The sequence below is a fragment of the Mirounga leonina genome, unplaced genomic scaffold (genome assembly GCF_011800145.1).
Source record: "Mirounga leonina isolate KUSES-001 unplaced genomic scaffold, KU_Mleo_1.0 Mir_82, whole genome shotgun sequence".
In the NCBI taxonomy this organism is placed as follows: Eukaryota; Metazoa; Chordata; class Mammalia; order Carnivora; family Phocidae; genus Mirounga; species Mirounga leonina.
This window is the reverse complement of record NW_023270825.1, coordinates 49,720,589-49,742,627: the sequence shown is the minus strand read 5'-3', so window position 1 is coordinate 49,742,627 and position 22,039 is coordinate 49,720,589. Positions and strand designations below refer to the sequence as shown.

The 22,039-nt window shown below is 36.1% G+C and overlaps 2 long non-coding RNA genes across 2 annotated transcripts in view; both read left to right on the top strand.

The window, feature by feature from the left end:
- Positions 1–5,585, top strand: part of LOC118002203 — a 44,001-nt gene extending 38,416 nt beyond the window's left edge. Inside the window, exon 4 of the long non-coding RNA XR_004676980.1 lies at positions 4,916–5,585. This is a non-coding gene — a long non-coding RNA (uncharacterized LOC118002203). The remainder of the gene's footprint in view (positions 1–4,915) is intronic.
- An 18-nt stretch (positions 5,586–5,603) lies between these two features.
- Positions 5,604–21,846, top strand: LOC118002202. The gene is made up of 2 exons (XR_004676979.1): positions 5,604–7,021; positions 20,452–21,846. It is a non-coding gene; the product is annotated as an uncharacterized LOC118002202 (long non-coding RNA).
- Positions 21,847–22,039: the final 193 nt, after the last annotated feature.

Sequence of the window (22,039 nt, the reverse complement as noted above, 5' to 3'; positions counted from 1 at the left end):
TACGGAGAATCTTTATTGGAAATCTTCATGATCTGTGGGGCTTGAAGCCAAAACATAATTCTCATGTTGGACGTATTTTTTTTTTTTGCTATATTTTAGAGCTTCTCGGGCACCTGGGTAGCTCAGTCGGTTAACTCATCAGGTCATGATCTCAGGGTTGTGAGATCGAGCCCCACGCTTACAGAACCTGTTTAAGATTCTCTCTTTCCCTCTGCCCCTCACCTCCATTCACACGTGTACTCTCTCTCTCTGTTTCTAAAAAAAAAAATTTAGAGTTTCTCAAAAATTGCTTTAGCACATGAATTTGTGGGAATCCATGCATCACAGCTAATCTTTGTTATAATTAATATTTTATAATTCAGAGCAAAAAGTTCAATTTTTATAATTAAATACAATTTTCAAAATTTGACTTCTCTTAGGGACTAGTAAAAAAAAAAAACTCTAGGTTAAAAATATTCTATTCTTATTAGTTCCTTTACTGAATTTCTAAATGACTTAATTTTGCTCAATCATCTTACCCAGTTTTACAAAGAGAAAACAAAAACAAGCAAGGACCAAAGGTGAATATACTAAGATGACAATTCTTTTATAGCTCATGTTCACCAACATGAAATGTATATAATCAATTAGCATTACACAAATATAAAATACATTATATAAATATATAAAATATAAAAAGCATTATTTGATTCACCACAATTTATAAGAATTATTATCTAGCTCTTTTTTTTTTTTGAGGGGTTACCCAGTTTGCTTTGAGGCAGACAGTTTCTGAATGCAAATTCTTGCTGTCTTTCTATACAATGCGTGTTTTTCATTTCTTAATCTTTTATATACTCTAAATTTAAAAGTTAAAAAGAGTTTGTTTTTACAGTGCCATTTGCTTTTTTAAAACGAAGAGCTCAAGTCACCCTATGTTTACGAGCCTCTTCTGGCTGCCGAGTATTACTTCAACTGTGGCATGTTATTAGTCTATTTCAGAAAGGTTAAACAGGTCAGTTAACTTTCACCTCTCCTGCCAATTCACATACACATAAAAGTCATCTTTTTAATTTTTTAATCTGCCCTATTTATCTAAATCATGTCAAATCAAGTGAATTTAAAACCATTTCCCCAATCGCTCTGTTTTATGAAACCTTGAATATCTGCTAGCCGCTCTTTCTATATTCACTCAGGACATATGTAGTCATAAATAGAATGAACTTTGTGATGGTAAAATTTTTAAAAGGATATTTTAAGGTTGCTCATTTAGGAGTACTGCATTGATGCCGGATGGTGGATAGACAAAAGGATGGGATCACATTTAAATGTGCAAAATAAAACATTGACTACACTTACCAGTTGTTAGATGTTAGTAGGTAAGACAGACATAAACATTCACATTTCTGATTACTTAAAGAACCATGATTAAACATCTTATTATTTTGGGAAAACTTTCATAAAGTCAATATACGTAGTACTGTCATTAAGATTATATAATACATTTGGTTCTGTCATAAATTGTTGTAGTTTTCACTGATTATATAAATTTTAGAATATTCTCAGAGCTTGACTAGGGAAGTAAGATAATGCCTTCATTCTGTGTCTGGTGGTAAATAAACCTTTGAGAGTCATTAAGATTCTTAAAATACATGGGCTGATAGCCTATTGTCTATTAAAAGCTTGCAGCCGTGGATTTTCAAATTTTTATTTCCTTAATAAAATATCAGATTCCCTCAGCTGAACCTATTAAAATTCTGATTCATGGACCCTGAGATGGGCCACAAAATAATGGTGTGTGTGTATGTGTGTGTGTGTTGGGGGGGGAGGTAGTGGTGATGGAGGGGGAGAGGAGAAGAATACATGTTAATACATAAATAATGGTATTAAATACTCCCTTTGATTTAAAAGAAAGCACCTGTGTATTCCACCAGTATATCATCTAAACACTCCACCAGCTAACCCCAGCTGTTGTGAGAGCGGGTAGAAGTGTATCTGTTGTTTCTTCAGAGAACTTTGCCATTGTGGATGTGTTTGATTGTACTCTGCTGGCTGAGAAGCTGAGAAGTGAAATAACCCCCAGAATATGGCCATCCCTCTTATCCACAGTTTTGCTTTCTGCCATTTCACTTGCTGCCAGGCAGTTGAGGGTCCGGAGGCAGATGATCCTCCTTCCGACATATTGTCAGAAGGTAAATAACAGACTAACACTACATCACAATGACTAGGTCATTTACCTCATTCCAACTCATCCTGTAGGCATTTTATCATCTCCCATCATAACAAGAAGGGTGGGTACAGTACAACAAGATATTTGAAGAGAGACCACATTCACATAACTTTCCTTACAGTATATTGTTACAATTGTTCTATTTTATTATTAGCTATTGTTGTTAACCTCTTACTGTGCCTAATTTATAAGTTAAATTTATCATAGGAATGTATGTGTAGGAGAAAGCATAGTGTATATGGGGTTCAGTACTATCCATAGTTTCAGGCATCCACTGGGGGATCTCGCAATATAGCCCCCACAGATAAGGCGGGGGGGACTATACAAGAAATGAAGCACCGTGGTGGTTTGACTCTGCCTCACTTTCAGGGAAAAGAGTGGGATTTAGACTTCACAGAGAAGACCTTTGTCCAGTTGTTGCCCTCTGCCCCTTCAGATGCCACTCCTAACAGTTGTAAATATTCAGTCAATCACAACATTTTATTGTGGCATAGAAATGAATTCATGATATAAGCTTTAGAAACACTATGAAATTCTTCCCCCACCTGGACCATATTATCAATTGATTTGTTTAAGGTCTTTTTTTTTATGTTCAGTTAGCTACTGTGTAATACATCATTAGTTTTTGATTCAGTGTTCAATGATTCATTAGTTGTGTATAAAACCCAGTGCTCATAACAAAACATGCCCTCCTTAATACCCATCACCCTGTTACCCCCTCCCCCCAACCACCTCCCTCTGTAACCCTCAGTTTCTTTCCCGGAGTCCAGAGTCTCTCATGGTTCGTCTCCTTCTCTGATCTCTTCCCATTCAGATTTCCCTCACTTCCCCTCACTTAATGTCTTTTAAATGTAATAATCAATGATATAAAAAAACTGGGAATAATATCCAATAAAAACCACTTTCTTGCTTAATATTTTTGGGAAATTATATTTTTCTTAAAAAGTAGTTAGAAGGTTATTATTCATTACATGGAATTAAAAGTTTATATTTTATTATAAAAGGCCAGAAAGTAAGTGCAACAAGAAAATAGATCATAAGCCCCAATTCAGGTTACTGTTCGTATAGATACTTGGACAGACAATAAAATGTGGGGTGTCTGTAAGGAAGGGTAACGTGGCTGGCTTACTGCTTCAATAACTCATTTTCTTGTCTCCAGTAAAACTGCCTTATGATATTTTGTCCCTGACAAAAGACATTTAGACATTAGGTCCAATTTTCTCTTTGTAGGCACTGTGTTAGAACTGTAGGATATACTTCAGGTTGTGTAGGAAGTGCTCAGCCATCCTGTAAAGATTTCTGTCAATGAACTTAATCTTGACAAGTGAAATCAATGATGTATAAATAATAGAAGTAAATAAAAATAAATTATCTTTCAGAATTAGAATATTCTAATAAGGTCATAGAACATCAAAGTGCATAGTCATAACATTTTCATGCCCTGATGTCTTCTTTTTAGCTTATGGAAAGCAGATTCTAATTTTATGGATCATAGAAGCACAGATAAAAAATGAGTAAATATCCTTTGTTAATGGAAGATTTCTAACAATTAAAAGCTATTAGGATTATTATCTTCTTTAAGGTGTTCTCAATTTTATCTTATTTTAGTTTGGTAGGTCAAATTTTACTCTTTTGTTATTATTAGTCACTTGCTATATCACTTTTCCTTAGTGTTTAAAAGTTTCTTTCTTGATTACTTGTTTTTGAATCACACTTAAGGACTTGTGAATTTTTATGAGACAATGAGATTTATAAATACATAGTTCTATGTAGCTTATTTAGGCACCAGCTCGTACAAGATGCTCATACAAAGAACTTAAGATCTGCAATGCAAAAAGAACTTCTTTGAATAAGGAAGGCTTTGAGAGACACATTTATTTTTCTTTCATCTGATGAATCTGGGAGATACTAAGCAAAGAGGGTTGAAGAGAAACCAAGCCTGGTTTAAGGCCAAATCAAAGTCTATGTACAAGTATTGTGCTTTCAAACCTGAGCTCTACTGCTAACCTGTTATGAAATTCTAGTAATATACCACACTTACATGGTATATACATGGTATCCTAAAAAGAGATTAAAAATGACCAGGGCGCCTGAGTGGCTCAGTCGTTAAACATCTGCCTTCGGCTCAGGTCATGATCCCAGGGTCCTGGGATCAAGCCCCGCATCCGGCTCCCTGCTCGGCAGGAAGCCTGCTTCTCCCTCTCCCACTCCCCCTGCTTGTGTTCCCTCTCTCTCTGTGTCTCTCACTGTCAAATAAATAAATCAAATCTTAAAAAAATAAATAAATAAAAATGACCAAAAGTCTTATAACTTTATCTTCTGCTTCTTTAGATATTAAAACTTGATAAAGTTTCAGGGAACCTATCACTATTTTTCATTATAGTAATGATGAAATGTACATAATATTAAGTAAACTATACAACCAGAATGCCATTTATATCAGATGTAATAAAATGGTAGATCACTTTCATCTGGGACCATTAAATCAGTCTTCAAAATTTATCAGAATACTAGTAAATTAGAGGCATGAAAGAAAGCCAACATGGCCATGTTTCAGATAGAGATTTTCATTGCATAGGCAATAAACAAGTAAATGCAAAAAGAAGTAATTACAAAATGAGATACCTAGTAATATGGGGATTCTTTAGGTTGCCATGATGGAGAATAATATAAGGGAGATGTTGTCACTTAAATACGTCTTTGCAGGGGTGATATATAAGCTGTGGTGAAGGATGCGATTGACTCATTCATGGCAGAACTATGTGGGCAAAGAGCGTGAAGTGTCGGAAGATCTGCACAAAGGCCTGAGCAACTCAATAACAGCGAACAGCTAAAGGATGCTAAAAATGTGAGACACTGGTAAACAATGCAGAGCATTAAAAGTCATGGTAAGGTGCTTGTATACTATACTCTAAACAGTTTGATTTCCCAGAAGATGCCATGTTTGCCATTGTCATGCTTTTTTACAAATGTGCTGTTCCTTCCTAGCAACACCCTACCACCCTTTTTCCTTTCTTTTTTTTTTGCCTCAGTTGTAACATTTGTCATACTATCTTGTAAATCACATACTTGTCTGCATCCATAGGCTATGTTTTTTTTTGGGGGGGCAGGGGTATTTTATTTTAACCTTTCTATCTCCAGCACCTTGAACAATGGATAGCGCATAGCAAATGCCTGGCAAATATTTGCAGAAAAAAATGTGTTCATTTCCTGGTGTCAGCTCTGCCTCAATGCATTTCATTCAATGTTAAGCTTGTTCAGCTCTTGAGATGTCAATCATCCCCAAAGCCAGGCGGCAGTGTTAGACATGGTGATTGCTCTCCTAAGTGCCTTCACTTCCAGCTGGGATTCTGGACCTGGCACTGCAGCCAAGCTACAAATGACCTAATTAGTCTTTTGGTTATTTCCAAAAATTTTGAGAATAATCACGAACTGGGATGGCCAAAAAACTGGGACATGCGGAGTCTGATGAAAGCTGAAATGTTTAGGGTGCCAGATGCAAGTCTTTTAGACAGCATCAATAGTTTCCAAAACAAAGTAGTTTGCATTTTAATTGTTTTCTGGAACTTTTATCAACAAAATATGTTCATTGACTAATCAGATCTTTGTACCAGCTTAGAAATTAACAGTGTGTTGGCCACAGAAATAAGATACAGAATCTTTCTTTCTGGCCCTGCTCTAAAAGAATTTCTAACAGAATTCAGCCAGATGCTGTGTATCTCTTTCCAGAGTGCAATTTTGGGGCTAACTGGATACCATGCTTCTAATCAGTGTCAGAGAGTAGATGCTAAGAAGGCAGGCCTCCCAGAGGAATCAGTACTTAATGGAATTTTGACAGGCTTTTGATGCTCTTTTCTAAAGGCCCATCTCTTGCTTCAGAGTCACAGTTTGTTGGTGAGTTTGATGGCTGATGTCACAAATAAATGTACTAATACCCTATTGGTATCTTATTTACTCAGGGGAAAAGCCAGGAACAAGACATTCTTTGAACAAGACAACATTCATGGAGTGGCTGATGAATTTAAAGTTTAGCACCATGTATTTAAGATAATGAATGACTGTTACTTAGGAAGTATACTCAAATCTTTTGAACACTCCCGCAGGTGGCTAAGACATAATATCGTGTAAGAGTATCTTCTGGGGGCTCACATGTTATTCTGAAGCACTGAAGAGGCTAATGAAACTCAAAGTATTCATTCACTTGGGCAGAACACAGAAGTCTGTGTACAAATATATAATTGAATAAAATCTATTATTTGTCTATTTTTATGGATTCTATAATATGTGATTCTGTCAATGACTAATAAATGCTGCCTAGTTTTTAGGAAAATAGCACCAAGACATAGCTCGAGAATCCAAATGGACAAAAAAATTACTGAGCAATGCTAGCACTACAATGGTTAAAGAACATGTGTGCTGATTTTTAAAAAGTAGCTGACAACAGAAGAAAGCCAGATCTTCTTCTTTTGATTACTTGTATAAAAGAGGAAAGCGAATAGTTGTACCCACTGATGAAAACTTTTCGTTTCTTAAACATTGGGTATCTAAACCTCTGCCAGGGGCCTGTGTGTATAGATGTTCACATTGTCATTACAGAATTGGCTAATACTAGATGAACAGGAAGAAAAGGGAGCCTAGAAAATTAAATGCAAATATCTAGGGTAATCCTGCTTTAAAGTTGTGCATTTTTAACTTCTGCAGTCCTTAAATTAGTTCTTTTCTGTCACAGTTTAAACACTCCAGTTGAGACCTAATGATTCATTCTGCTTAAGTGAAAATGCCATTCTGTAAAACTACTCTCTAATAATATAGGTAAGTAATTCTTTACTGTATCTAGAAGTTCTCTGTACACATTAACTGATCATTTAAATATTGTGCATTGATCCTCAAGATTAGAGTTCAACTGCATCCATCTAAAGGTCTGGAATTACTTCAGCCAGAAGATGAACACATGTTTTGGATGAACACCCCTATTTCTTTTCTTTACTACACTACATGACTATCTATAAAAATGTTCCCTCTTTTCCTTTATTATATTCTTTTATTCCTCTTCTAGGAGAAGATTAAGGCTTTGGAGGGCTTGAAGCTCAGACATTTTTAGGGGCCCCATAGAAGAAAAAGAATATAGCATTACAAAATAAAATGTATGAAAGAATATTTATTTCAAAATAAAAAGAAATAATAACAAATGACAAATTTTAAAAAGTTGAAAAATACTACCAGGATCATATAATCTAGAAAAATTCCTGTATCATTATTTAACTTTCATATAACCCTCTGATACCATTAGCTGTCATGTCTCCTTCGTCTTCATTAATCTGGAACCATTCATCTGTCTTTTGTCTTTTATAACCTTAGCATTTTTAAAGATTCTAGGTCAGTTGTTTTGTAAACCCTCAACCTGGTTTGTCTGATAATTTCTTTAAAATGATAAAAACACTTTCTGATTGGTGACATACCCAACATCTAGTTTATAAATGTCTTTGTTTTTTTCCACCCCCTTAGTATTGCTACAGTATTCGAGGCATGAATGAGAAAGCACAGAACTTGGCACAAGAATGTTACTCAGTGGGGCGCCTGGGTGGCTCAGTTGGTTAAGCGACTGCCTTCGGCTCAGGTCATGATCCTGGAGTCCCTGGATCGAGTCCCGCATCGGGCTCCCTGCTTGGCAGGGAGTGTGCTTCTCCCTCTGACCCTCCCCCCTCTCATGTGCTCTCTCTCATTCTCTCTCAAATAAAATAAAATAAAAAAATCTTAAAAAAAAAAAAAAAGAATGTTACTCAGTGAATAGTACTTCTCCCGGTTTCTATCTTCCTTCTCTGTGTTGCTAAATTTCTTTCACAGTTACAAATTTGTTCCGTTTGGCTACTTCCAGGGAAATTGTTGTTGCTGAAGTCAGCTTTGCTGCCCTCTGGAAGTCTAGGTTCAAAAATATTGTTCTCGTTCTTGAACTCTTTGCAAACTGAAAGACTTCCCTGTATTCTCAGGCCTTTGATCCTTTGGAAAATACATGCCATCAGTATCCTACAACATGTTAGTTTTGGCATTTCTCCCATGCTCTTTTCTGTGAATGTCTCAAGGGTTCTCACCTTGTTTGCATTATCTTCCCCTCATTTTCTTGCAAAATGCTCTGTTATGAACTGAAGGCTTGTGCCCCTAATCATTTGTTGAAAACCTAATCCTCAGTGTAATTGTATTAGGAAGTGAGGCCTTTGGAAGGTAATTAGATTTAGATGAGATCCTGTAGGTGGAGCCCCCATCATGGGATTAGTGCCCTTATAAGAAGAGAAAGAGACACCAGGGCTTCCTCCCTCTGCCATGTGAGGATACATGAGAAGGCAGCCTTCTACAAGCAGGAAGAGGGTCCCTACCAAGAACTGAATTTGTTAGCACCTTGATTTTGGACTTTCCAGCCTTCAGAACTGTGAGAAATGAATGTCTGTAATTTAAGTCACCCAGTCTATAGTATTTTGTTAGAGCAGTCTAAGCTGAGATATGTTTAAATATTTTCAATTATTATTCATTTTCCTTTTTTAACCCTGTGCTGTATCTCCCACCATTTAATCCAATATATAGAAATAGAGCTTTTATTCTCTCTACTTGTTTTTTCTGTACTTTTTCTGATGGTGTACATCTTCCTGACCAGCAGTCTGGGAATCTCTTTTTGTTATTCCTCTATATGCTCACATTGATGTCTCTCTCCTTGATGATCTGATATCAGTATTTCTTTCACTTTCTCCATGACCTAAACTCCTATCCAAATATTATATTCATGACTGCAATGCTTTCCAGGTTCCCAATTCAGAGACATCTTCTCAACTTATTTCATATGTTTCAGCCCATGTGAATTTGTCCACATCTGCTTTTAATGCATACTGAGAACTACTTTTTTAAAAGATTTATTTATTTATTTGAGAGAGAGAAAAAAATGACAAAGCTTATTTGACAAAGCTTGAGTGGGGGATGGGCAGAGGGAGAGACTCTCAAGCAGACTCCCCACCGAGAGGAGAGCCCGACAGGGGGCTCAATCTCACTACCCTGAGATCAGGACCCGAGCCAAAATCAAGAATTGGATGCTTAACCAACTGAGCCACCCAGGCGCCCCATGCATACTGAGAACTTTCAGTTGAGAATGCACTTTATAAGGATAAAAAGACCCTCCAGGGACAATAATTACTTGGGTAAGATATACCAAAGGTTTGTTGGATTACACTTGCTGCTGATCCACTTCTCCACTCTTAACATGCATGTGTATATTTTTAATTTTTTCTGAAAAGACCTATTTATGCATCAAAGGCCTACTTATTTATATACTGTCTTGTTCCAAAAATATATAAAGGAAATCTATAATTTACAATAATACAAAAAATACACAACATAACATATATATATAACATATACAACATAATTTAGAAATAGGTGAGACAGGAAAAAATATGAAAAAACAAAGGCAGGAACATAAAATGAAACCTAAGATGAAGCTAATACAAAAAAAATGATAAAGCATGACACCTCATAATCTAAATATGATGTTCTTGATGATTATAGTTCTTCCTGTTTATGGTAACTTAAATGATGTTTAGATTTCTCTTTGGAGGAATATTCGTTTAACATAATCCATTTATTCATGCTGTAAGTGTGACATGTGTGGCAAATGCAGGCTGGCTGCTTTCACTTTTCAAGTGATTTACACAAATATTTCCTTGTTGACCGTATGAGTGAAGGAGAACAAACTCATTGAGAGGGAATTCCTGAGATTCATGTCCCATTCCCTGGTATAGAGTGGGTGCTTAATGAACATGTGTAGTGAGATGATATACTATAATACTTCTGAATGCAATCAAAGACACATCATCTGCAGGAGAATAAAATTGTTATGGCAAGAATATGAAGAGAAGGATCCAGTCAATACTTTGTTTTAGAATTCCAAAGTAAGTTCTAAAAGCCACATCAGTACAATCATTCTGAAAGTCAAAACTCTTCATTTAAAAAAAATCAAGTATTTGGGGGCTTCTGGGTGGCTCAGTCAGTTAAGTGTCTAACCTTTGGTTCCAGCTCAGGTCATGATCTCAGGCTCATGAGACCAAGCCTCGAGTCAGGAGCTGTGCTGGGCGTGGAGCCTGCTTAAGATTCTCTGTCTCCCTCTCCCTTTGCCCCTCCTCTCTCCCTACTCACGCATGTGAGCTCTTTCTCTCTCTCAAAAACAAAACAAAACCACAAGTATTTGAATAAGAGAAAAAATGCCCTTGAAAATAAAAAAGTCAAATTATCTCATAGATTTGAAATTAGTATAGAATAAGATGAATACGACATTGACCCCACGGAGAGTAGGTAAGCATCATCTAGCCTGGGAGGGGGCAAAAAGAATTGTATGGTCAGTGGGGCTGGCATTAAAGGGACTGAGTCTGATTGACCAGGTAGGCAGACAAAGTCAGCAATGAGAAGTTCCTCTACATTCTTTTGCTCAGTATCAGTAAGTCGAGCAAAATTATCTGTAAGACATCTGTAGATTGTCCAATGTCATGAAAGCTAATACTCTATTTTGCTTGTTCTGAGGAGCCATGATAGCTGTGCTGATTGCACCTAGTGACAGCCATCATCAAGAGGTGCCTGAATGTTGCTTATGGATTTTTCATCAGAAGTAGTGCCTGCCTGAATTTTAAGAACTGCTGAGAACCATTCGAATCACCCTATGTGCGTATCTCATTTAGAATGGCTCAAGAGATATATAAATCTACAAAACAGAGAACTATGAATTTGGTTCATAGAGAACAAAGGAAAGCCACCAGTTTCTATGGGAATGAATTGTGCTGAAAGCTTTACTATGTGTACAGCTCTGTTTCAAAGAGAGAAAGAGAAAATCTATTTCATATTAGTACACTATTTTAGAGGATGTGGGGACTAATACAAAGTAGTATCTAAGATATCTGTCTATGACTTATATAAAAAATGGTTTTAGGCAATGTTGGGAATTTGCTGCTCAGATAAACACCAGAGGATGTCTCTGCCCTTGTGGAGCTTACGGTCTCAGGGGAAGGCACACATTAAACCAATAGTCACATTGTTAAATGTATAATTCACACTCTCATAAGTGTTTGAGAGGACAGTTATTTTGTCTTCTGAAAGTGTGTGTTAAAGTATTTAGCTTAGAATGGGGGAGGCTTAAGGAATATTTTCTTATGCCAAGAGCTTACAGAGGAGTGAGAGTGAATTGGGAGTAGAAGCGTGGACAGGACAAGGGTGGGCTTGGAGAAGGGGAGAGTGTTCTGAGCAGAAGAGGAAACCTGGGCAAGGGTCTTGCAGTAGAGAGCAAAGTGTTGAATCTAAGGCTCTGGAAGAAAGCCAGAGTGTCTGGAGCAAGCAGATAATGAGGAAGTGTTGGTAAGTCTTGAAAACTTGTCAGAGGCCAGATAATGCAAGGCCATGGCATGCCAGGTTAAGAATTTTGGTCTTTATCCAAAAAATGGTATGAAGCTGCTGATGGGTTTTATTATTTTTTATTTTTTAAATTTTATTATGTTATGTTAATCACCATACATTACATCATTAGTTTTTGATGTAGTGTTCCATGATTCATTGTTTGCGTATAACACCCAGTGCTCCATTCAATACATGCCCTCCTTAATACCCATCATCAGGCTAACCCATGCCCCCCCCCCCCTCTAGAACCCTCAGTTTGTTTCTCAGAGTCCATCGTCTCTCATGGTTCATCTTCCCCTCCGATTTCCCCCCCTTCATTTTTCCCTTCCTACCATCTTCTTCTTTTTTTTAACATATAATGTATTATTTGTTTCAGAGGTACAGGTCTGTGATTCAACAGTCTTACACAATTCACAGCACTCACCATAGCACATACCCTCCCCAATGCTGATGGGTTTTAAATATCAGGGTGATATGATTATACCTGCATTTTGAAAATATCATTCTATATCTTGCAATTTGTGAACAACAAATTGGTGGGAGGGGCCAAAATGGAGGGGCAAGCAGATGAATTAGGAGGCTGGAGAAAGATTCTGTTAGCTTAAACTAAAGAGTTAGTCATCCAGACAGACTGAAAGGCACTGAGGGAGTTTGCAATGAATGAAAATAATAGAGGCACCAAAAGTGACTTGAAGGTTTATAGCATAAAACACAGAAAATATGGTGCCATCAGTAACTGAAGGAAGAAACACTGGAAAATGGTTATCTTCAAGGTATGGGAGGGATCTTAATTATTCCACATATCATCTTATGATACTTTTTAGGTATCTGAAATATAGATATTCGGCTTTATGGGTCTGGAGCCCAGAGGAGAGTTCTGGAATGAATATATGCATTTTAAAGTCATAGGACAGATGGAAAATGAGGCAGGAATATGGAGGCATTTCCCTATGGAAAGAGTAAAGAGGAAAAAAGGGGATGCCAGACCCTTAGGAACTCTAACATTAAGTGAAAAGCTTGTCTGTTTTGGAGAAATATATCAGATATACATGAAATGGCACCACTCATTGATGCTTTATTTCTTAGAAGTTTTTTAGCAAATTCTTTCCTATGCACTGTAAACTAATATTTCTTTTACATTATTATCCAAACACTTCATTTTTAACATTGTTTTCTATTATATACTAGTCTTCCCCTGATTTTCATTTACTTATGTGAAATGAGGGAATATATATATATCTATATATCTTTAATCTTCTCCATGGAATGGTGCTTAAGACTTTAAATCTTCCAGATGTGAACTTTTAATTTCCCTTTAGCACCTACCATTTTACTCCTCTCTTGTGTCAATATTCTGTAGTGATACGTTTGTTTCTAGTGATGCAACCAAGCAACTATTCTTGCCAGAGCCCATCAAAGGTGCTGTCATCACTGATTCTGCCCCCCTCCTGCTGCCTATCTAAAACTGAGACTTGTTGTTGGCTTTTTTGGACACAGTTCTTTTTTTTTTTTTTTAAAGATTTTATTTATTTATTTGACAGAGAGAGACACAGCGAGAGAGGGAACACAAGCAGGGGGAGTGGGAGAGGGAGAAGCAGGCTCCCCTCAGAGCAGGGAGCCCGATGCGGAACTCGATCCCAGGACCCTGGGATCATGACCTGAGCTGAAGGCAGTCGCTTAACCAACTGAGCCACCCAGGCGCCCTGGACACAGTTCTTTTAAAGCAAGTTCTATCAGTATCACCACTTCTTGCACAGAAGCTGCTTTCACCCATTTTTTTGTTGTATACTTTGCTTTCTCAATATCAGAGTAAAAAGGTTTTACCTGTGGTTTTTTGTTTGCTTGTTTTTAGAGAGAGAGAGCGTGCATGCATGCACAGGAGCGGGGGTAGGGGGTGGGGGTGTGAGGGGGCAGAGGGAGAGAGAGAGAGAATCTCTAGCAGGCTGCACACCCAGCCCAGCGCAGAGCCCAATGTGGGGCTTGATCCCAGGACCCCTGAGATCATGACCTGAGCTGAAATCAGGAATTGGACCCTTAACCGACTGAGCCACCCAGGTGCTCCTACCTGTGTTTTTATTGTAGACTTTTTGTCCTAAGACTCAAGCAAGAACACCCCAGTACTGGCCAGCTACTTACCTTGTAGGATGTACAAATTGAATTCATGTTCTCATAGAATGACTCCTTTTCAGGGAAGTTTCTCAGACTCTTATGTAAATGGACTCCAGGAAAGCTTTCTTTACAAGTTTTCTTTAAAAATGACTGAATCTGAGGATTATTCAGGTTATGATCCAGCTAAGTCAGCAGTTAACTCACTTGAGATAAATTTTCTTTTTCTTTACTTTTCCAGTGTTTAACAATTCAGCAGATTGTAGTTTCTCCCAAAAACTGCACATGATGAGTAAATGCTAACTTACATATCCCTTACAACCAAAGGCAATCGTTTTTTCTATAGATGTTATATTATAGAATTTATAACTTTTATTATATCTAAAGTTATCCCCTCTCTACCCCAGCCCCAGTATATGAGGTGAGTGTGTATGCTGTGTACCCTTGTTAATTTTCAAATAGAAAACTTAATACATGCTGAGGGTAAGCAACTCCAATGTGGCTCTCAAGACCAGAATTTTCATGTAAACAAGTCTCGATCTCATTGGAGATTGCCCAGTGTTATACATGGTAGCATGTCCAGTGAGTGAATGCTAACTGCAAACACAGAGGTCTGCTATGATACAGAAGTTATTTCTGTGCTCTAAAGAGTGCAAAAATTCTGAGATATACCACAGGGACTATGATAGAAGCAGGTAAAGAATCTGGGGATCTAGATCCCTCCTAGCTTCAATAAGAGTGGTGTTGCTCTCTCCTGTTTTGCATGGAGTTCCATATAAGATCCTTTTCCCTCTTCTCCTTTCTCTCCCTCCCTTTCACAGTGTCTCTTTCCATTGCTCTGTACGTTTCTTCTGCTCTCCCTCTCTTCTTTAATTCCTTCTGTCCTCCCTTTCTCACCTCCCTCTTCTCTCTCTTCTTCTCTTACTTATTCCTTCTCTTCCTGAGTTTGGAGAAGAAACTGTAGAACAATAGAATGTTAAATGCCAATCACTCCTATTCTCATCATTTAGAATAATCGATCTTTAACATGCTTTTCAATTTGTCTTTGAAAGGAATGTGTCATTTGGCTAACGTAGACCCCTTTGCTATTACGCTCTTGACTCACCTCAACACACTCTTACAGAAAAGAAACTGCTGTTTATGAGTTGGCATAAACTTTGGGTGTTCTTTTAGTTGTTGTAAAACAAAAATATATAGTCTGTTAAAAAATATTTAACAGGTCAAAAATCATCCAATGGAAATGAGTCTTCCTTCTTTCCCTGACTTACAGCCCTTTTCCCTCAATAACTTCTGTGTCTTCTCAGAAGTATTCTGTGTACTTGTATATACCTGTATGCTCATATTTTCAGTTGAATAGAGTTGCGATACACAAATTCTTAGGCATTCTGCTTTCTCACTTATTGTGAGATCTTTCTATGTCACCGTATATAGATCTATAACATTGTTTCAAGAAACTTCTTAGTTTCTTTTATAATGATGTTACATAATTTATTTACTAATTCCCCAATGATAAATATTTAGGTTACTTCTACTCTTTTGCTATTATAAGGAATGCATAATCAATAACTTTTATTTTTTATTGTTTTCTATGAAATAAGGTTCTAATAATGGACTTTCTAGTTAATGTGTTTATGCATGTTTACTACTGATAAGTGTTGTGGATAGGCCCTCCAAAATGTCACACTAGTTTACACATTGCACACACACACACACATAAATATATACACGTAAGAGCTATGTTTTCCTCTCCAACATTATATATTGCCAAACTGTTAAAATAAGATTTAAGTTGAAAAAAAAGAGTATTTATTCTAAAACACACTAGAAAACAACTGACACAATAAGAGAAATATCAATAAACTAGAAATAGCAGACCTAGGACCCAGGCCAGACATTTAGCAGTATGATCCTGGGCAAATTACCCTTAATCTATCAGAGTTTCATTTTTTTCATTTATGAAGGACTTTTGTTTGTTTCTGTTTGTGTTAACATATAGAAAAATGCATAGACCTTAAGTATATATTTTATTAAGTTTTGACAAGTGTGAAGATCATGCAACTACCATATTGATCAATATTAGAATATTTTCATCACTCCAGAAACTTTTCTGATGACACTTTTTTGTGAATCCCACCCACCTGCTACCTTTATCTCTCTATCACATAGACTAGTTGCTTTTTTTTTTTTTTTAAGCTTTATTTATTTGAGAGAAAGAGAGAAAGAGCATGAGCAGGGGGAGGGGCAGAGGGAGAAGGAGAGTGAATCTCAAGCAGACTCCGCATTGAGCTCGGAGTCCTATGTGGGCTTTATCCCATGATACTGAGATCATGACCTGAGCTGAGATCAAGAGTTGAATGCTCAACTGACTGAGCCGCTCAGCTGCCCTACTTTGCTTTTTTTTTTTTTTTTTTTAAGAAATTTATATAAATGAAATAATACAATATTTACATAGTTTATATATGGCTTCTTTCACTCAAGGTGTTTGAAATTCATATATGTTGTGTGATTAGTAATTTGTTTCTTTGTGTTTCATTGTATAAATATATCATAATTTGTTAATTCATTTTCCTGCAGTGATGGACATTTTCAGTTTGGGTATATTATGAACAAAACTGCTGCAAGCATGCTTTCACCAGCCTTTTTATTTTGGAAGGCATTTGCACTCATTTCTCTTGGATATATATCTAGGAACAGAATTGCTGGATCACAGGCTAGGTGTAGGAAATAGCTAAGGAATTGCCAGACACTTTGTAAAAGTGGTTATACCATTATACTTTCTCATGAACAATGTATGAGAATTTAAGGTGACCCATATTCCCAGAAATATTTGGTATTTTCAATATTAAAAAGTTAGCCAATGTAGTCTGTGTAAAATGGTATCTAATGTTTTTTTAATTTGCATTTTCTTGACTATTGATGATGCTATCTTTTCATGTGCTTGTTAGTCATTTGTTCATCTTTTATTGTGAAGTTTCTGTTAAAAGCTTTTGCCCACTTTTAAATGGGGGTTGTTTTTATTTGGGGGGTATAAGTTATATTGGTTATATTATAGATATAAGTCCTTTGACATACCTATGTGTTGTATTTTCCTCTCAGTTTGTGGCTCCATTATTTTCTTAGTGGTATCTCTTGATTAGCAGATTTCATGTTGGATTTTTTTCCAATACATGGAAAAATAGACAATATATGGTGATCTAGTTATTATCTCAAAAATTTTAAATGGAATAGTTATTTCTTATACTGGAATAAATGCTTTGCATGAACAGAATGCATTGTGGCCCAGTATTATTTGTTTCAACAAGCATGCAAACAAGCAAGTATCCATCTAATGGTAGTATGTTCTGGCTCAGTTTTACAGATAAAGGGTTTGTGATTCATGGTAAGACTGAAATAAACAGAAATTTTGATTGCAAAATGGCTGCACTGAGTTTGTAATTTAAGGGTATATTCCCAGAATATGGGAATGTGATATTAAATATACATATAACATAGCTGTATTTGTTTGTTGCAGTAGGGAGGGTGAGGGTGTTTCTTGACAGTAACAGCCAAAATTCATAAGAGTAAAATCATATCTATTTGATAAGTCATTCACTCAAAATTAAGCTACTATTTTTAAAAAAAATTTTATTAACATATAATGTATTATTTGTTTCAGGGATACAGGTCTGTGATTCATCAGTCTTACACAATTCACAGTGCTCACCATAGTACATACCCTCCCCAATGCCATCACCCAGACACCCTATCCCTCTGACCCCCCTCCACTACTTAAAATAGACCAAGGATACATTATTACACAAAAAGAAAAAACAGCGCCCCTGACTTTATGGCAGATATATTGTGTTGGAAGAGAGTCAATGAATAAATAAGTAAAAAGGCAAACAAAATTGTAAGTAGGAGCTGATTGGCATTGTTGAAAAAAAATAGAGCGTTGATGGAGGCATATGGACTCCTGAGGATGAAGAATAAAGTTACAATTTTATATCAGGTAATCAGGGAAGCATTATTGTGGTGATGAAGAACCTTGAATCAAGTGAGAGAGTGAGCCTGTGCATAGCTTTTAGCTACAAGGAATAGCCAGTTCAAAGGCCCTGAGCTGGCAGCTTGCCGGGTGGGTTTGAGGACAAATATAGAACAGAAAAAGCAAAATAGGAAATAGTTGGGACTTGAAATCAGAGCCAAAGAGATAGATGGTGTTTAGAATATGTGCAGCCCTGAAAAATAGTGTAAGGACTTAGACAAGAATGTATTCACATGGCCACTAACCATCCTGGGAGAGAGACAGATAAATGTAGTCTTCCTTTGCAAACTGGGGTGGAATTTGTTTCTGCCACATGTGGAAAAGTACATTTTGGGATAGGATCAGGGCGTGAATATGTGGGGGGATGGAGCTGGGGTAAATTATCTGGCAAGGCTAGATCACAGGATAAGGTATTCCAAGTTTATTCTTTAACCACATGAGCTTCCACTATTAGTGTCTGAGAAATATAATTTCTCTACAACTGCATTTGAGTGTCTTAGATTTCTGGAATATTTATTTTTCATTAATTTTCTATGCTTTATAATAAGCTAGTATGTTAACTATATACATTTATATGTATTTATAAATATGTACATAAATATGTATATGTTAGTTATGTATATAACTATAACATTTATTTAATTCTTTTCCTTTCAATAAACACTTTGATTGTTTCCAGGTTTTGCTAAGACAAACTAGACCTCCATGAACATCTGTATGATGTCTCTTTATGTATATGTGCAAGATTTTCTCAAGGCTTTATTTCTAGAAGTTGAATATTGGTGTCATGGGATATGCACATCTTTGATTTCTACCAGATAATGTCAAATCATTTTCCAAAGTTATTTTATCAAATTACAGTTTACCAACATTTGTTCCGCATCCTCACAAACACTTAGTATTGTCAGACTTTTAAGTATTTTTTGTCTGGTGGGTGTAAAATTGTATTACATTGTGTCTGTAAGAGGCATTTTTACAAAGACTAATTAGGTTGAGTATCTTTTCATGTGTTTATTGGAACAGATGTATTTTCTCTATCAAGAAATGCTTTTTTTCATTTTCTATTGAATTAATAATTTGTATTTAATAGGTAAAAATTATCTGTAGTCTCAGGGTACCAATATTTGTTCAGCCATTATTTTTAAAATATTTGTTTTTTTCAATTTATATTTTGTCTAATAGTGACTTTTGATTAACAGACATCATTAATTCCTACCTCATGTTTCCTTTTAAAAGTTTTAATTTTGTTATATATTTGGTCTTCATGGAAATGATTTTGTATAGGATGTGAGATAGGAATACCAATTAGTTTTTTAAAATAATGTCAACTAATTTTGCTAGCATATTTTTAATAGTCTGTAATTTTCCTATTTATTGGTAGTGGTAGTTCTATAATATATCAATTTGGCATATATGTGTAAGTTTGGGTACTGTAGTCTGTTCCACTTATTATAACTTGGTCTTAATTTATATATATATATATATATATATATATATATATATATAAACTCAAGTCTCAACATATGGCAGAGCAACTTTGCAATTCTATTCTAGGTGTGACTTGGACCTAGGTCTTCCATATAAATTTTAGAGTTGTTAAAACAAACAAACAAAAAGACAAAATAGCTGATATAGTGATGATTGAAGTTGCATTGATTCTATATGTCAATTTGGAGAAATTTGACATATTGGTAATATTGAGTCTAATCTTGCCATAATTTGAAATTCATTTAGATATTCTTTAATGTCTTATAATAAAGTTTTATAATTGTAGTTTTAGTCCTATTATTTTAAATATTTTAGCATCTATAGCTAAACTATAAACGACAGCTATCCTATTTTTATTAATATTTTAAATGCTATTTTAGTGCTTAATTTCTGATTGGTGATTTATATTAAAATTTATTTTTATATAGTGACTTTAAATCTAGCTCCATATCTAGCAAACTTCCTCATCTCTCCTATCAGTTCCACCTGTCATTTCCTGCTAGTTCTAGGCCCACACTCAGCTTTCTATACTATCTCTCCACTGCTGGAGCTAGATGCTTGAAAAATGCATTTCCCAGAATGCCATGAGAACTGGTCTATGATTAGCTTCTGCCAAAGGCAACGCTCTCAAAAAAAGAGAGAGAAGGATGCCGGAGTAAAGTAGAAGCCACAGGCTTCCACAGGCAACTCTGGGCAACAGCCAAAGGAGCAATGACTTTAGGAAACAGGATTCTAGCAAAGGTGGTGGTAGTAACTGGAAGCACATTCTGGTTCTGTGGTGACTAGGTAGTAACCTGGGGCAGAGGCACTTGGGCTCAGAAGAATGGAGGCTTTGGCAAGGCTAGAGTCTCCTATAGGAATGCCCAGCACTGGGGTAGATCATCAGATCTCCTTCTGGAGTAGTAGTTGCTTCCTATGGTCCCTGGTCCCTTCCCTGGCCTCCCTGGTCTCTCTATGATACCATGTAACCTCCATTGCTTCTGTACTCCACCCAACAATTTAGTAACTTAATTGCTGGCATTAAACCCCTCTCTGTCATTTTTGCTCTCCTGACAGTACCTTGAATTGTATATTAATTATAATTATTTATCTATAGATTTTTGGTTTCTTATTGAAAGTATCATAAGGTACCCATTTTGAAATATTTGTTTCTTCTTTTTAAATTCTTGCATACTATTTCTTTATCTTCTCCTTTTACTCTGACTAGAACCTTCTGTAAAAGATGGGATACAGTTGTTCACAGTGGATATACATAGTCTGGATTTATAATGTCTGGAATAAATTATTTTAATATATTTTATGGGTAAGTTTAGGGTAAGTATTCTTTATCATATTTTGAAAATTTCCCTTTTTTTCCTTATGTTAAGGGACTTAACATGAAAGATTTGTATTTTACATTTTTCTCTCTGCATTTATCAAAATGATTATTTAGATTTTTTTTCCCTTTAGTTTCTTAATGTGGTGAATTACATTAACTCTTTGTGTTTAATCAACCCTGAAATTCTGGGTTAACCTCAAATTCTTCATAATGCTATCCTATTGTTTGCTGATTTTGCTTTTGGATTTTTGTATCTATACTCAAGAATGTGATTTATCTGAAAATTTTCTGATACTGTCCCGATCTGGTTTGGTATTAATGTTATACTAATCCCATAAATGAGTTGTGACATATTTCCCCTCTTCTTTTTTGTGGCAAAGCTCATCATCTATTTTTTCATATTTAGTAGGACTCACCAATAAAGCCAGGTAAGTCTGCTGTATTTTTGTGGGAAGACTTAATTTGATGCATTAATTGTGTTAGTAGTTATAGGCTACGCAGATTATCTATTCGTTTTTGAAGGGGTTTGTTAACTGAACTTTTTCTAGGAGTTTCTTGATTGCACCTAACTTTTAAAATGTTTGGCATAATGTTTTTCAGCTTTCTTAGATTCTTTGCCATAAATCTACCTCACTAGAAGCTGTTGATGGCTGTTAGCTGCTACATATGTTCATTCCTATTTTGTCTAAAGTCTGCTTTGATAACATTGACAGCCACTCCAAGAATGTTGTCTACTATGTCTTGCAAAATTTAAAAGCCTACGACACTGTGAAGAATATTCAAATACTGAGAGTTCTCAATCTGCCAAGGACACATTGTATTTTTTTTCTTTTTGCATACACATGGACAACTCCTTTCTGTTTTTCTCTCACACACATTTTCACCACAATACTGAAGCACTGATTCCTAACCCTGTATTTCAGAGTCCCTTGAGGCCATACTGGTCTCAGATGCAGTGTTCAGGTTCTCTCTCCTTAAGGTTCCTGCAGAGGTGAGGAATGGCTGGGGAACCATCTTCAAAACAGACCCAGCTCTTCTCCAGTCTCTACTTTTTCTTCCCAGGCTTAGATATTACAAACATTCCTTCAACTAGTGGATCTACAAATCCACTTTTAGAAGCTGCATCAACCAGGTATGCGATGAGATGTATCTAGACATACTGATCAATGACTATAACATATTTTTATTACAAGCCTATTTTGGATTGGCCCCTGTTCTAGGTTTGGAGATGCAGGAGAAGAAGGACTGTGTGTTGCCTGCTTTCTTAGAACTTACACTCTCATTGGAGGAAGTGCAAAAATAGTATTCATGAAACAATAGTAAACCAGAAAATGACTTTAGAATCAGAATAATTGGTAGATATTGATAATTACTATGAAACCTTAAGAATGACTGGTAGCAATTTGGGGTAAGGGGGACATTTGGAGTTTCTAGGTTAAACTGGATTGTCAAAAAAGCCACGGGAGGTAACAATGAG